We start from the raw sequence: 12,460 nt of genomic DNA on the forward strand, positions 1-12,460 counted from the left end.
ATGGATCCCCCAAACAGTAAGTTACCACAAAATGTCAAGAACCACTGGTTTCCAAGAAAAAGGCCTGACTCAACAAGGGGCAAGAGAATCATCACAATTTGACCCCACCCTTCCTCTCCCTTTCATGTCTTATGTCACGGTTATGACTTGTCTTTCCCTATGCTACCTGTATGTTCATGCTTCCTTGCTTTGTTTCTGCCTTTCTCTCTGCCTAGAATACCTTTCCCTCTTTTCTGCCAGGAAAATTACTATGCATGCCTTGGAACCCAGCTCAAATGTCATATCCTGGGGGAATGAATGATCTAAGCTGTAATGCATTTTGTATATACTTCTAACATAATTGTAATTGTTTCTTCACTCTTCTGATTAACCCTGGACTGAAATGATCATCTCAGAGTTAGAATGAGTCTTATCCAAATTTATATCTCCAAGGCCTAACATAGGTCATACTAGGGCCTACTATTTGTCGGCTAGGTAGAAGGGTGTTAGCTTGGACCACTGCCTGACAGAACAGGGATAACCTCCCTATGAGCATTCCCCCGCAGAACCCCTATAAACTGAGGACGATTTCTTTTCCCCCCAATGCTTTGCTCTGCAGCGAGCTTTGTACTTTTAGATTTTACTGACCAGTAAAATTTCAAAAATAATTTTGGAGATCAACATTAGATTGCCAATTTTTAATTTTCCAAGTAAAGACTTTAGAAGAAATTATCACTTACCTTCTCTATCATGTTAGAAAAGTCACTTTAAAGCCTCAAAAGTATGAAGGATATAATCTCAGCCTAGAAGACAGTCTTTTGAGTTAAATACATTTAGCCTTTTGAAAAGCTTACCACATTGAGCTTATTTTCTTTCATTCCATGATGAAAAATTCCTCTCTGTTTATCAGTTCTAGAATAATGTTTGGAAACCACTGATTTAGACCTTTGCTTCTGAAAGGTGACTCCTGCATTCTTCCTCAAGAATAAGTTTTAGGCCTCATGACAGGAACAGTCCTCAGGATCTCCCCATGGGTTTCTTGTTGCAGGAATAGAGAGAAGTACCTGGAAATAAGAGACCAACTAATGCATACTGAGCACTTACCATCACAGTTAAAAACTCAAGAAAGCAAGAAATGCAACTTTATCTCTTTTTCTTACTGAATTTATTTTCTATTTGAATATGTCCCACTAGGTGACAAATATAATCTTAATTCAGGGTCCCTCTCCCTTTCTTTCATCTTTTTTTTTTTTAAAGATTTTATTTATTTATTTGACAGAGATAGAGACAGCCAGCGAGAGAGGGAACACAAGCAGGGGGAGTGGGAGAGGAAGAAGCAGGCTCGTAGCAGAGGAGCCTGATGTGGGGCTCGATCCCAGAATGCCAGGATGACGCCCTGAGCTGAAGGCAGACGCTTAACTGCTGTGCCACCCAGGCGCCCCCCCCTTTCTTTCATCTTTGATCCAGGGGACTGATTTAGTGCACAGGCAGGGCTAGAGGAAACCTCCCAAGATCTTAAGCACTGATGAGATTATGATGTCTTATATGTAACTGAAAAAATTTTAAATACATATAGTCATTATTTCCCAATAAAGTTCTCGGGTTTTCTCTCTCTCCTGAAATTATCACTTCAGTGCGTTTTATTCTTTCAAAAAACTGTCCTACAATGTTGGGTAGATGCTTTGTTTCCCTGGTGTCCTTGCTAAGTTCTAGGCCAACCAGTTGGGGTCATCTGATTCTGCTCATTGGTCACTTGGATATATTTGATTTTATTGTGGGTCCATGCAGATCACCACAGAGTCGTCCTCATACACAAGACTGCCTCAGATCTGAAGGCTCTTTATGCCACATCTGAGCCATTCAGGGCTAGAATTTCTCTCTTCAGTGTAAAACTTTGATCCCTTTTAAAATGCAACACTTATTATTATCAGTCATCATACTTCGTACAGATAAAGGAGCTGAGGGAATAGAAGGCAGAGAACAGGAGGACACTGTATCACATTATTTTCCATTGGCTCAAATTCTCTTATTTATTTCTTGTTTAGCTTTCCTTTCTGATTCCTGCACTAGACTATAAGTCTATGAGAACAACATATTTGTCTTATTCATTACTATACCCCCAGAAACTAGAACAGTGCCTGGCACATAGTAGGCCCTCAATAAATATTGTTGATCTAATGAATGAGAATGATGTGATAAGAAGAACACAAAGAGGTAGAAGAGTGTCAGAGTGAGGGGGCTGAAAGTGCTAGAAATAAAATTCAATTCTTTCACAGTTTGTATCAGTTTTCTCTTGGAAAGTTTTGTTCCACTGAAGCAAGAAATGCCTCTTCCTTCTACCATTTCGTGTGTTTGTGTGTGTGTTTAGGGTGGGGAGAGGCAGGGGAAGAGAGAATGTTAAGCAGGCTCCATTCAGGAGGAGGGGCTTTATCTCAGGACCCTGAGATCATGTCCTGAGCCGAAATCAAGAGTCTGAGGCTTAACCAATTGAGCCACCCAGGCGCCCCTCTTGTGTTGTTTTCTGATTGTTGCCTCTGAGCTAGTTGTTTCTCCTAGCTGGAAAACTAAACTATTTTGGGCAAGGAATATCAGTGTATACCTTTGCAGCTCCCCAGGATGCAAAGAACTTTGAGAGCTAAAAGATGCTAGTTTACTGAATGAATGAATGAATGAATGAATGAATGAATGAAACTTGAGTCCTGAATATCCAGAGACTGGCTGAGGAATGGGCTCCCTGTTGGGGGTTAAGGCAAAAGTAGTGTCTCCCAGACTGAGTCTTAGCCAGCCTCAGGGTTCTGCATCCACTTTCTGGGGTGCAGCACCTCCTAGTGGAAGTGCTGCCTCCTCCCTAGATGGCCCAAATATGGGCCTCTTGGTGACTCCCTCCCAGAGCTCCACCTTGTTACCCTCAAAACCTTAATGTTACTCCCCTACATGAGGCCCAGTAGACTCTGGCAGGTCCCTTCTAGTAACCCCAAGTACTGACAAGGTGAACAATGAAGGGCTCCATTCCAGCCAAGTATTGTAGACAACAGCAGCACTTCTCAAACTTGAATGTGCAGATGAATCACCTGGGAAGGATCTTGTTGAAATGAAGATTCTGATCTAGTAGTTCTGGGTTGCCAACCAAGATTCTGAATTTTGAACCACGTTCCAGGAGCTGCCAGGGCTGTTGGTCCAGTCTGTACTACACCTCTGCGGTGACCAGCAGTTATAGCAGCAGCAACCCCCAGAGGCACCAGGTGTGACCTGGAAACCATGGGTTGGCTGTTTATGCAAATACTCCGTAGCTGATAAATTACAGCTGTCCCCTTCAAGGATTACCCCTTAAAAGTCAACACACTGGGGGCACCTGGGTGGCTCAGTCAGTAAAGCCTCTGCCTTCGGCTCAGGTCATGATCCTGGGGTCCTGGGATCAGGCTCCGCATCTGGCTTGGATCTGCATAACACTCCAGCTCCCAAATAAATAAAATCTTTAAAAAAAAATAGAATACTGTATGTTAACTATACTGGAATTAAAATTAAAAACTTAATAAAAATGTTAAAAAAAAGTCAACACACTGATACCAAAAAATATTTCGGTGGACTGTTGCCTAAAACATTTTTGGAATTGTTGTTGAAGCTTGTTGCACCTTAAAAACTCAGTTTTTCTTTTTCTTTGAAGGTAGATTTAAAAGCAGTCAAAAAACATTTCAAAATAAAATGTGACTATAAATATTGAGATGGATTTACTTATATGACTTATAAATTAGGCTTGAAGGTAATCCCCAAACAAGAGTTCCAAAAATATTTGGGGCAGCTGATTGGAGAAAGGGGAATATCTACTTTGAAACACAACACTCGTTTAGATGCTTAGTACCGCTGCGTTCCTTTTCAAGGTATTGATTTTATTATGTCCTTTCTAAGGAGTTGATTTCATTACTAATTTATTTAAGTAAAACTTTAAAACTTAAACAGTGGCAGGCACTGTTGTTTTACAAATATTAATTCATTTAATTCTCATAATAAGCCTGCTTTTAGGGAGAAAACTGAGGCACAGAGACATTATGTGGTTTACCTAAAGTTACCCCGCTAATTAATGCAAGAGTCAGGATTCAAACCCTAGGGAGCCTGCTTCCAGGTGTCACTGGCTCAATTATTAAGCTATGCTAACCTTAATTAGACTTAGGACTAGCCTAAAGAGTGTCAGCTACTACAGAGTCTATCAGAAGGAAAAGAAAAAAGTTAAGTGACATATAATGGAGATGGGAAGCCTACAAAAAATAACGAATTTAACCCAAACAGAAACAGCTGGAGCGGGAATGTGTGAATAGAGAGGTCTTACACCCCCTGCCTCCTTCCTGGTTCTAGAAAAGACCTCAAGGTGGAAGGGATAGCAAGTTCTCAGGTTGACTTTCTGCTATTCTGTTCTCTCATGCTCTGAGCTGTTCTTTTTTGTGGCTTGAAACTCGTCAAATTTATGAAACTGGGAGCGCGGAGACCTTAGGAAATTACAGCCCGCAGTAGTGTCTTGTTTTTTACATGTTGTTCAGTGAGTCTTTCCTGATGGACTGTGGGTAAAGGGGGCACAGCCCCAGAGAAACGTCCATCTCTCCAGGAATGCTTCCTGACTTGCTCTGCCACTTCTAGGCCCCCTGAGAGGAGCTGGGGAGGCTCATTCCTCACTCCGTCCTATCTCATTCCCTCCTTGACAGTGACACAGCCGCCAGCAGCTACCTGAGAGCCAAATCCAAAACTCACTTCCATTTTGTCTAATGCCAAACGACAGACCCGAATTTGTGGAGCTCGGATTTTTTAAGTGCACATAAAACAAACCAACAAATGAAATTTGCTTTATATCTGAGGTAGATGAGGGGAAAAAATCCTCCAGGAGAGGCGAGGAGGCTGTGGAAGCGGAGGCCCCAAGCCCCTCATTAGCACCCCTCACAGTGGCTATGGGAAACGGTGCCGCTGGTGTGGTCACGTTTTTCACTCGTGACAGTATCTGAACCAGAAATCGTTCGCTGTACTGTCTAATCTGCATTCTTCTAACCCTTAAGAAACGTTTGCCCTTTGTTCCTCTAACCCCTACACACTGGAAGTACTGAAGTTCTACCCGGGTGAGGCTTTTCTGAGGACCTGGTGTGCGATGTGACCACTCACAGACGGCAAATGAGGAAAGAGAAAAGTACCACACAGAATGACGTCCTAAAACAATCACACAGCGGGGAGGACGGAGGAGGGCCGCTTCATTCCCACTTAGAGAATTAGAAAGAGGAAGTAAAGTCCCAGAGATCCGCAAACTTCTGTCCACTTTTGTCTCATTGTAATTTCGGCCGCAACGTCACCTACTACCAAGTGGGCAGTCGGGGCGCAGCCACGGGATGCAACGTGGCTTCCCAAATCTAAAAAGGCGCCCTTGCCGTGCCATTGTTGCCACAATGCCGTGACTCGGATTCGAACCGAGGTTGCTGCGGCCACAACGCAGAGTACTAACCACTATACGATCACGGCGAGCTACCGGGACGCTTCGAAGTTCCAGCTCCCGAGTGTGAGCCTTCTGGTTCAACCCGCCGCCGCCTTAGCCTTCCAACGTCACCCATGGTTTGCCAGGCTGCCTGGCCCTCGCGCTGACCCTGAAGCGAAGTAGGGGCGCCGTGAACTTCCCCCGCCGGTCTCCGCTGGGCGTGCACACGGATCGTGGAAGAAAGGACGTGAAAGTGCTTTGCAAACGAAAGGATTCCTAGGAGGCGGGGACACTTCACGTAGCCTGTACGGACGTGCTGCCCCGGGGTCACCCGAATGGTGGGTCCCTCTCACACGCACCATGCCCCGGCACTCATGCTATCTGAGCGGATTCTGGCTAGGAACGGGGCTGTCTCTCGAAATTCTACAAGAAGGAAAAATCAGTTCCGACCCCTCCGCACAACTTCCTTCGAGGCGCGGGGTTAGGGAAAGCTCGAGCGCAGTCTCCAAACGGGTGAAGCGGCGGGTTGTGGCCAGCGCAGACGGCTGATTGAATTCAAGAAAGCAGGGAGACCAGTGCGTCTGCGTGCACACGTGGAGAGGCGAAGCTGCTGGAGAGCCGCGAGAGCAGATAGTGACGTGACAAGGGGGCGGGGCTTTCAACACAGAAGAACCCAGGCGAGGAAACTGAAGGCCGAATCCCCAGTAGCTCGCCGTGATCGTATAGTGGTTAGTACTCTGCGTTGTGGCCGCAGCAACCTCGGTTCGAATCCGAGTCACGGCATTGCGAAGGCAATGACACGGCAAGGGGTTTGACTTTTTATCACTGTCCTCCATTTTTATTTCGAATTTGTAACAACTTTCTCGAAAATGGATCCCAATCCCCTTGTGACAGTTGGAAACGACGTTTACGTCACACCAGCTCTGGCTAAATTGGACTTCCATAGAATATAGGCTTCCGGTTACTCGGCCTATCGGCGATACCGTTCAGTGGGGACAAAGCACAGAGCGCTCACTGGGCTGATAATTGTTGTCATAGACATATGTACGAATTTCCATGGAGCGCTGGAAAAGAACTTCCAATAATAATAGGAAGAGAAGGCTGCGCAAGGAGGTGACTTTTGAAGTAGCTCTTAAAGGCAGAGAAGGAATTTGCCGAGCAGGCAGGATAATCTTGTGTGCAAAGGTATGAAGGCGGTCTCAAAAAGGAACTACCGGTAATTCTTCTCTATAAATCTTCCCCCTTCCCACCTCTAAAGGACCTGTTGAGTGAATGAATGCAAGTAATTCAGGAATGGGAAACGACACTGAGGGAGGGCCAAGGGATGAGCTGGAAAAGGTGGATGAATTTCCAGCAGTCTGTGCGTGGGGGTGAGGGGTGGAGGAGTGAAAGGATTCAATTCGTGTTTAGTAACATCCCTCCGGTGACTCTGCAGGGGGTGGGGGTGATGATTAGAGCAGACAGGTGGTCACGTGGATTCTCTCGTTAGAACCAGTGGCACGTTCTCAGTTAAGCATAAAGCTTCTGCCTACTGTGGACTCGGCCTGGTTCTAGGCGCCGTGGGGGCGTGAGCACTGATGGGCAAGAAGAAAAACCGGACTGATGCCTGCTGCCGCCCGGGGCACAACCGAGGTGGGCACCGGGTCCGGCGGCGGGACAACTGTGAGGGAGGAGTCAGGGCCATCGGGGGCAAACAGAAGCTGCAAGGAAGTTGATGGGGAGGGGATCAGCAGGGTGAGATGCGTTCATTCAGCCGCTTCTACGTGGCCAACCGGTCCTGGGAGCGTCCACATCCTCCATGGAGGCGATTTTGGGTCACTCCTGGGGGAATCAGCAGGGACCAGAACCTCTTAGGAGCGCCCCCTGCAGACCCGGGACGCTGGAAGGATCTCCCAGGCACAAGAGGTGGGCATCTTCCTAGGAATGAGAATTACATAACCTGTGAATACTTAGTTCCGGCCAGTCCCGTCCCTCGATGCCCAAGTGGTCCCCCCTAAACTCCCACCTTATTCACATAGAGCCCACCCATCCCCACTGCAACATCACCAGTTCTGTGGCTAACGGATCGAAACCTGAGAGAACCCGAGCAACGGCCGACAGCGCAATGAGCCTGCGCATTCTCAGATTTGGCAGCTGGAACTCCGCCCCATAGGTGGGTCTCTTGGTGACGTGCACACTGCGAAGGCCTATGACTATTGAAGAGGACAATCAGAAGGCAACACTTACAGGTCCCCGGTAGCTCGCCGTGATCGTATAGTGGTTAGTACTCTGCGTTGTGGCCGCAGCAACCTCGGTTCGAATCCGAGTCACGGCATTGTGGCAACAATGGCACGGCAAGGGGCTTGACTTTTTAAATTTTTCTTCTTGCAGTCGATATTTTATAGGGATCACAATTCGCTCTCTTGAAGTGAACCACCGCGTCTTTCTGCTTTGAAGAGTGAGCCACCCCTAAGATCGCCACCTCCGGTAATTCTCACTTAATGCTCTGAATTCAGTTTCACAAGTTATAATCCCTTCCCTTCTGAAGAAATTGAAAATCGGTGTCTAAATCATTCTACAGCAGCAAAACAGCGCGCCCCGTGACCTTGTGGGTTTTTTTTGCTTTTTATGAATTTTTAAAAATTGAGTTATGTTTAGAGAATACATGTGCCCAAGTCCAGTGAAAATAAGTCTCCCTATCATTCTTCACCTCATCCACAAATTATTGCAGTTTCCTTCATATCTTTCCATGACAGTCCTTGTATAAACAAACATTTACATAGCGTATATGTATAAAAATATATCCACCCACAAACCTCTTCCTTTCTTTGCCCTCACCCCCAGAAGTCAGACAGAACTTGAGGTGATATATTTGCACTAATAGGCAATCTTCCTTTAGAAGGAGGAGTACACATACAGGGAGGGAATATCCACCCACTGATCCTGTCCTTTTTTTCCCTAGGCCCTGGATCCTGGCTGGGGCAGGTGAGGGATGACTGGGTTGGTGAGATAGAAGAAAGGGATTCCTTATTGTGCTTGTAAAAACCTTTGGATGGGAGCCTGGGCTCTGTTGAGAAGCAGTCCTATTTTGATTTCATGTTGCAAGGGCAGGGTAGCATCCTAGGTTTGGCGTTGGGAAGAGGGACTTAGTAGTCCATTTGGAAACCCTTCACTTCCATCTCTCTGTTATCTTATCAGGATCAAATTTAAATTACAGGCCACTAGAGTTAGAAAATTCAAGTTAATCAAAGGCAGAACTGAATCTTACAATGCATATGTTCCGAGCATACAGGCTCTCCATAAATATTTGAAGAGAGGTTTCTTATGGAGTCCATAAATGAGTGGAGTGGGCCAGTTTACTTCATGATCATACCTTAGATTGTATTCTTTCAAATACATGTTATTTTCATATCAGACAAATAGAAAACTTGGCCCAAATGAAACTCCCATCTATATCTAAAATCTCAAGGAACAGAGTGCATATGTGAGTGTGCTAAGACATGTTTGTCTTCTCAAGTTTGTGAACAGAGAGGGGCCTGAGGCAAGGACCCGTCTTAGAAGAAGGCAAAACCCAGAAGGGATCAGAACTCAGGAGAGGACTGGGCATCCAAAGTTAGACAAACAGAAGTGCAGACACCCCACTTACTACCCACTAAGAAAAGTAAGGGCTAAGGACTAGGCCTTGGGACATGCACAAATTTAGGAGGTTAAAGAAGGAAGAGGGTGTGTCCTGAAAGAAAGGAGGAGAACCGTAACAGTGTCATTTAAGGAAAGTTTGGAAGAAGAAGTTTTCAGGGATGGAGGTCAGCAGATTCAGGTGTTGCAAAGGAGAAAAAGGAATAAGATAAAATCATTGGGTTTGACACTTAGAAGTCAGTGTTGACTTTAAAAATGTGAGCAACTAGGCAATGTATATCATGAGTCAGAAAAAAAAATGTACGCCCTTTGTCCTAATAATTCCATTTCTGGGTACCTCGCTAAAGGAAATAATCCTAAACCTGGAAAAGGTATCTGCATAAAGATGTTTATTACAGGGTTATTTAGAAGGGAAGAGAGTGCAAATATCTTGAATGCTCAACAAATAAGGTAATATTGAACCAAACTAAAATATGTTCATTTTGATGATTTATTGAATAGTCTTTCTTAAAGTATCAAAGGTACGTAAATGAAGTATTAGGTCAACTTTTATTTATTTTTTTGTTTTTTTAAAAAGATTTTATTTATTTATTTGACAGAGATAGAGACAGCCAGCGAGAGAGGGAACACAAGCAGGGGGAGTGGGAGAGGAAAGCAGGCTCCCAGCGGAGCAGGGAGCCTGATGAGGGGCTTGATGCGGGGCTCGATCCTGGGATCATGCACGCCCTGAGCTGAAGGCAGACACTTAATGACTGAGCCACCCAGGCGCCCCCATCTTTTAAATACCATTTCCAACTAAAAGGAGTCAGGAAAAATGACTGATTACGGGTTTGCAGCAGGGGAAGTACAAGTCTGAAATATTTTCTATAAGAAAGCAAGTTAACTGCTTAAAGATTGATGGGACCAAGTCAAAAGGACACAGAAGCCTCTTTAAAGGGCTCATATTAGCCAAATTTGGGGCAATTTGAGCATCAGAAAGTAATAACAGTAATAATAGTAATGGATTATATCACACTGAATAGATAGACATACAGATAAATAGATAATTTTTGAGACCATGGGGATGAAAGAGAGAAACAGACAGAGAGAGAAGGAGCAGCAGCAGCTCTTCTTTACAAGAGAATGCCAGATAATAAATGCAGAAGAAATGACAGAATTAGAGTCACCATTTTGCAGTCCCCAGCATCATAACAAATAGAAGGAGAGATCATCAATGGAAGCTAAAAACCACCGGGCAAAACATTGTTGGGAGCAAATAATCAAAGATCTCAGGATATGCCACCACAGCTTACTTTAAATTGTAAAGGAAAGATGTAATGGAATCCAAATTAACCAAGTGATCAAGCCCAGCATCTCCAATGAAGGGACAAATGTGCGCTACCTGGCCTGCCAGTGTAATATAGTGGGAAGTCCACAATATCCCCTATGTAGTGGTTCTTTCCAAAATGTCTAATCTGAATCGAATCATGAGGAAACTGGAAAAACCCAGAATGTGGGACATTCTACATGACAACTGCCCTGGACACATCATAATGATCAATGTCATGAAAAACAAATTAACAACAATAAAATGGGGAACTGGTCAAGATTTAAAAAGTCTAAAGAAACTTAACAAATACAGTGGGAGAGCCCTAATTAAATCCTGAATCAGGACAAAAATATATATATAAAAGACATTTTGGCAAAGTGGAAAAAATTTAATACGAACTGCATAATAAACATTATTGTGGACATGTTCCAATGGCCCTATAGAATAATTCTTTGTTTTTAGGAAATGGCTGCTGAACTATTTAAAGTGAAAGTGTCATGGTATTTGCAACTTGCATCAAACAGTTAAGGAAAAAAGAGAAAGGGATAGAGTAAATATGGCAAAATGTTAAAAAGTAGTGAATTTAGGTGAAGGGTTATAGATTTCCACTGTACTTTCTTTGAACTTGTCTGTGGGTTTGACATTTTTTTAAAAAAATTGGAAGAAAATAAAGCTTACATAATAAAAATGGGGAAACTATGCAATGTTGAGTGAAAAAAAATAAGGACATAAAATTGTGTATACCACAATTATAGCTATATAAAAATAAGAACAAGAGAAATGATCTTTATTCATTTCAACATTTGTTAAGCTCCTGCCACGTGACAGGCTCTGCACTAAGATATGGGAGTACCCTGCTCTCCTGTAGAATCCTGATTTTATGGTGTAATGCTTAAAATGCAAGACTTTGGATCTGGCAAACCTCACCCAAGTCTTGGAGAGCCTTGCTGTGATGACCTCACCTCTATATCCTGGGTTCCTAGCAAGCTGCTTGGCCCCCGTGAGTAGCTCAACAGCCTGCTTCCAGGAGTCCACACTCTGGTGAGGGAAGAAAGTGCATTAACAGATAATTTAAAATATCAGAAGTGCAAGGAGCACACAGCGTATTAGTTTTTAATTATCATTTAAATTCTACCTTTATGATATCCACCCCCCTCCTCATCTAACATTTTTTCCTATTCTTCTCCACCAGGAATCCTCCCCTTCTTTATGCTGCTTCCTACCTCATTGCCTTGGCTCAACTCATGCTGACCTCATAGCTTGGAGTGACCTTTTGCTCTTTTGCTTCATCTGCCCAAATCCTACCCAGATCAGGTCTACCTCCCCCGTGAAGCCTGCCATCTTTTGTGTAGACTTGATTCCGTTCCTCTGAGCTGTCAGCAGCTTAACTCCATACTTCTTAAACAAATGTGGCTTCATTTAACGCCTACCATCGTGAGCATTTTACAGGTTTCAAAGCCTGTTCATTGTCCATCATCTCTGCTAATCTTCACACAACAGTTATTATGCCCTTTGCAGGTATAAGGAAAGTGAGAATCAGTTGCATTGAGTACCTTGCCCAGAGATCCGGCTGGAGCCTGCAACTATTGGACTCCTGAGTCAGTGTCTCCTACAACCCTACTACTCCAAGTGTGTGTGTATGTTTGGGGGTGGTGGTGGGTACCAGCAGCATCTGTATAACTTGTGAGTCTGTTAGAACTATAAGTCTGGGACCCCACTCCAGCTAGACCTACAGAATCAGAAACTGCAATGTAACAAGTTCTCTAGGCGATTTGTGTTTACATTGAAGTTTGAGAAGCACTGTCCTATGATGCCAACTAGAATATGGACAAAGCAGAAACCCAACAAATATTTGGAGACCTGGGCCCTGGGATTCCTAGGATTCACAGTTTCACCAACACATCTTTCTGTACTCCCCCCCACCTCTGAGCCCCCTTCCCTTTGGGGCCTAATGTGGCTCTTTGCTCCCTCCCATGGCAGATATGAGCCCAAGGGTGAGATAGACTCTGAGGCATTGCCTGGGGGGGATGATGATGAGGTGAAGCTGCTACCTTCCCAGCAGAGCCAAAAGCAAATGTTGGCGTTTGCTTCAGGGCTACATTATTTCTGCG

At 44.3% G+C, this 12,460-nt stretch overlaps 3 non-coding genes across 3 annotated transcripts; 2 read left to right on the forward strand and 1 right to left on the reverse strand.

Moving 5' to 3' along the window:
• Window positions 1–5,400: 5,400 nt before the first annotated feature.
• On the reverse strand, window positions 5,401–5,472 carry TRNAH-GUG. Its single transcript has one exon. It is a non-coding gene; the product is annotated as a tRNA-His (tRNA).
• A 664-nt stretch (window positions 5,473–6,136) lies between these two features.
• Window positions 6,137–6,208, forward strand: TRNAH-GUG. Its single transcript has one exon. It is a non-coding gene; the product is annotated as a tRNA-His (tRNA).
• Window positions 6,209–7,667: 1,459 nt separating this feature from the next.
• TRNAH-GUG lies at window positions 7,668–7,739 on the forward strand. The gene has a single exon. It is a non-coding gene; the product is annotated as a tRNA-His (tRNA).
• Window positions 7,740–12,460: the final 4,721 nt, after the last annotated feature.

Source organism: Ailuropoda melanoleuca, chromosome 5 (genome assembly GCF_002007445.2).
Source record: "Ailuropoda melanoleuca isolate Jingjing chromosome 5, ASM200744v2, whole genome shotgun sequence".
Lineage (NCBI taxonomy): Eukaryota > Metazoa > Chordata > Mammalia > Carnivora > Ursidae > Ailuropoda > Ailuropoda melanoleuca.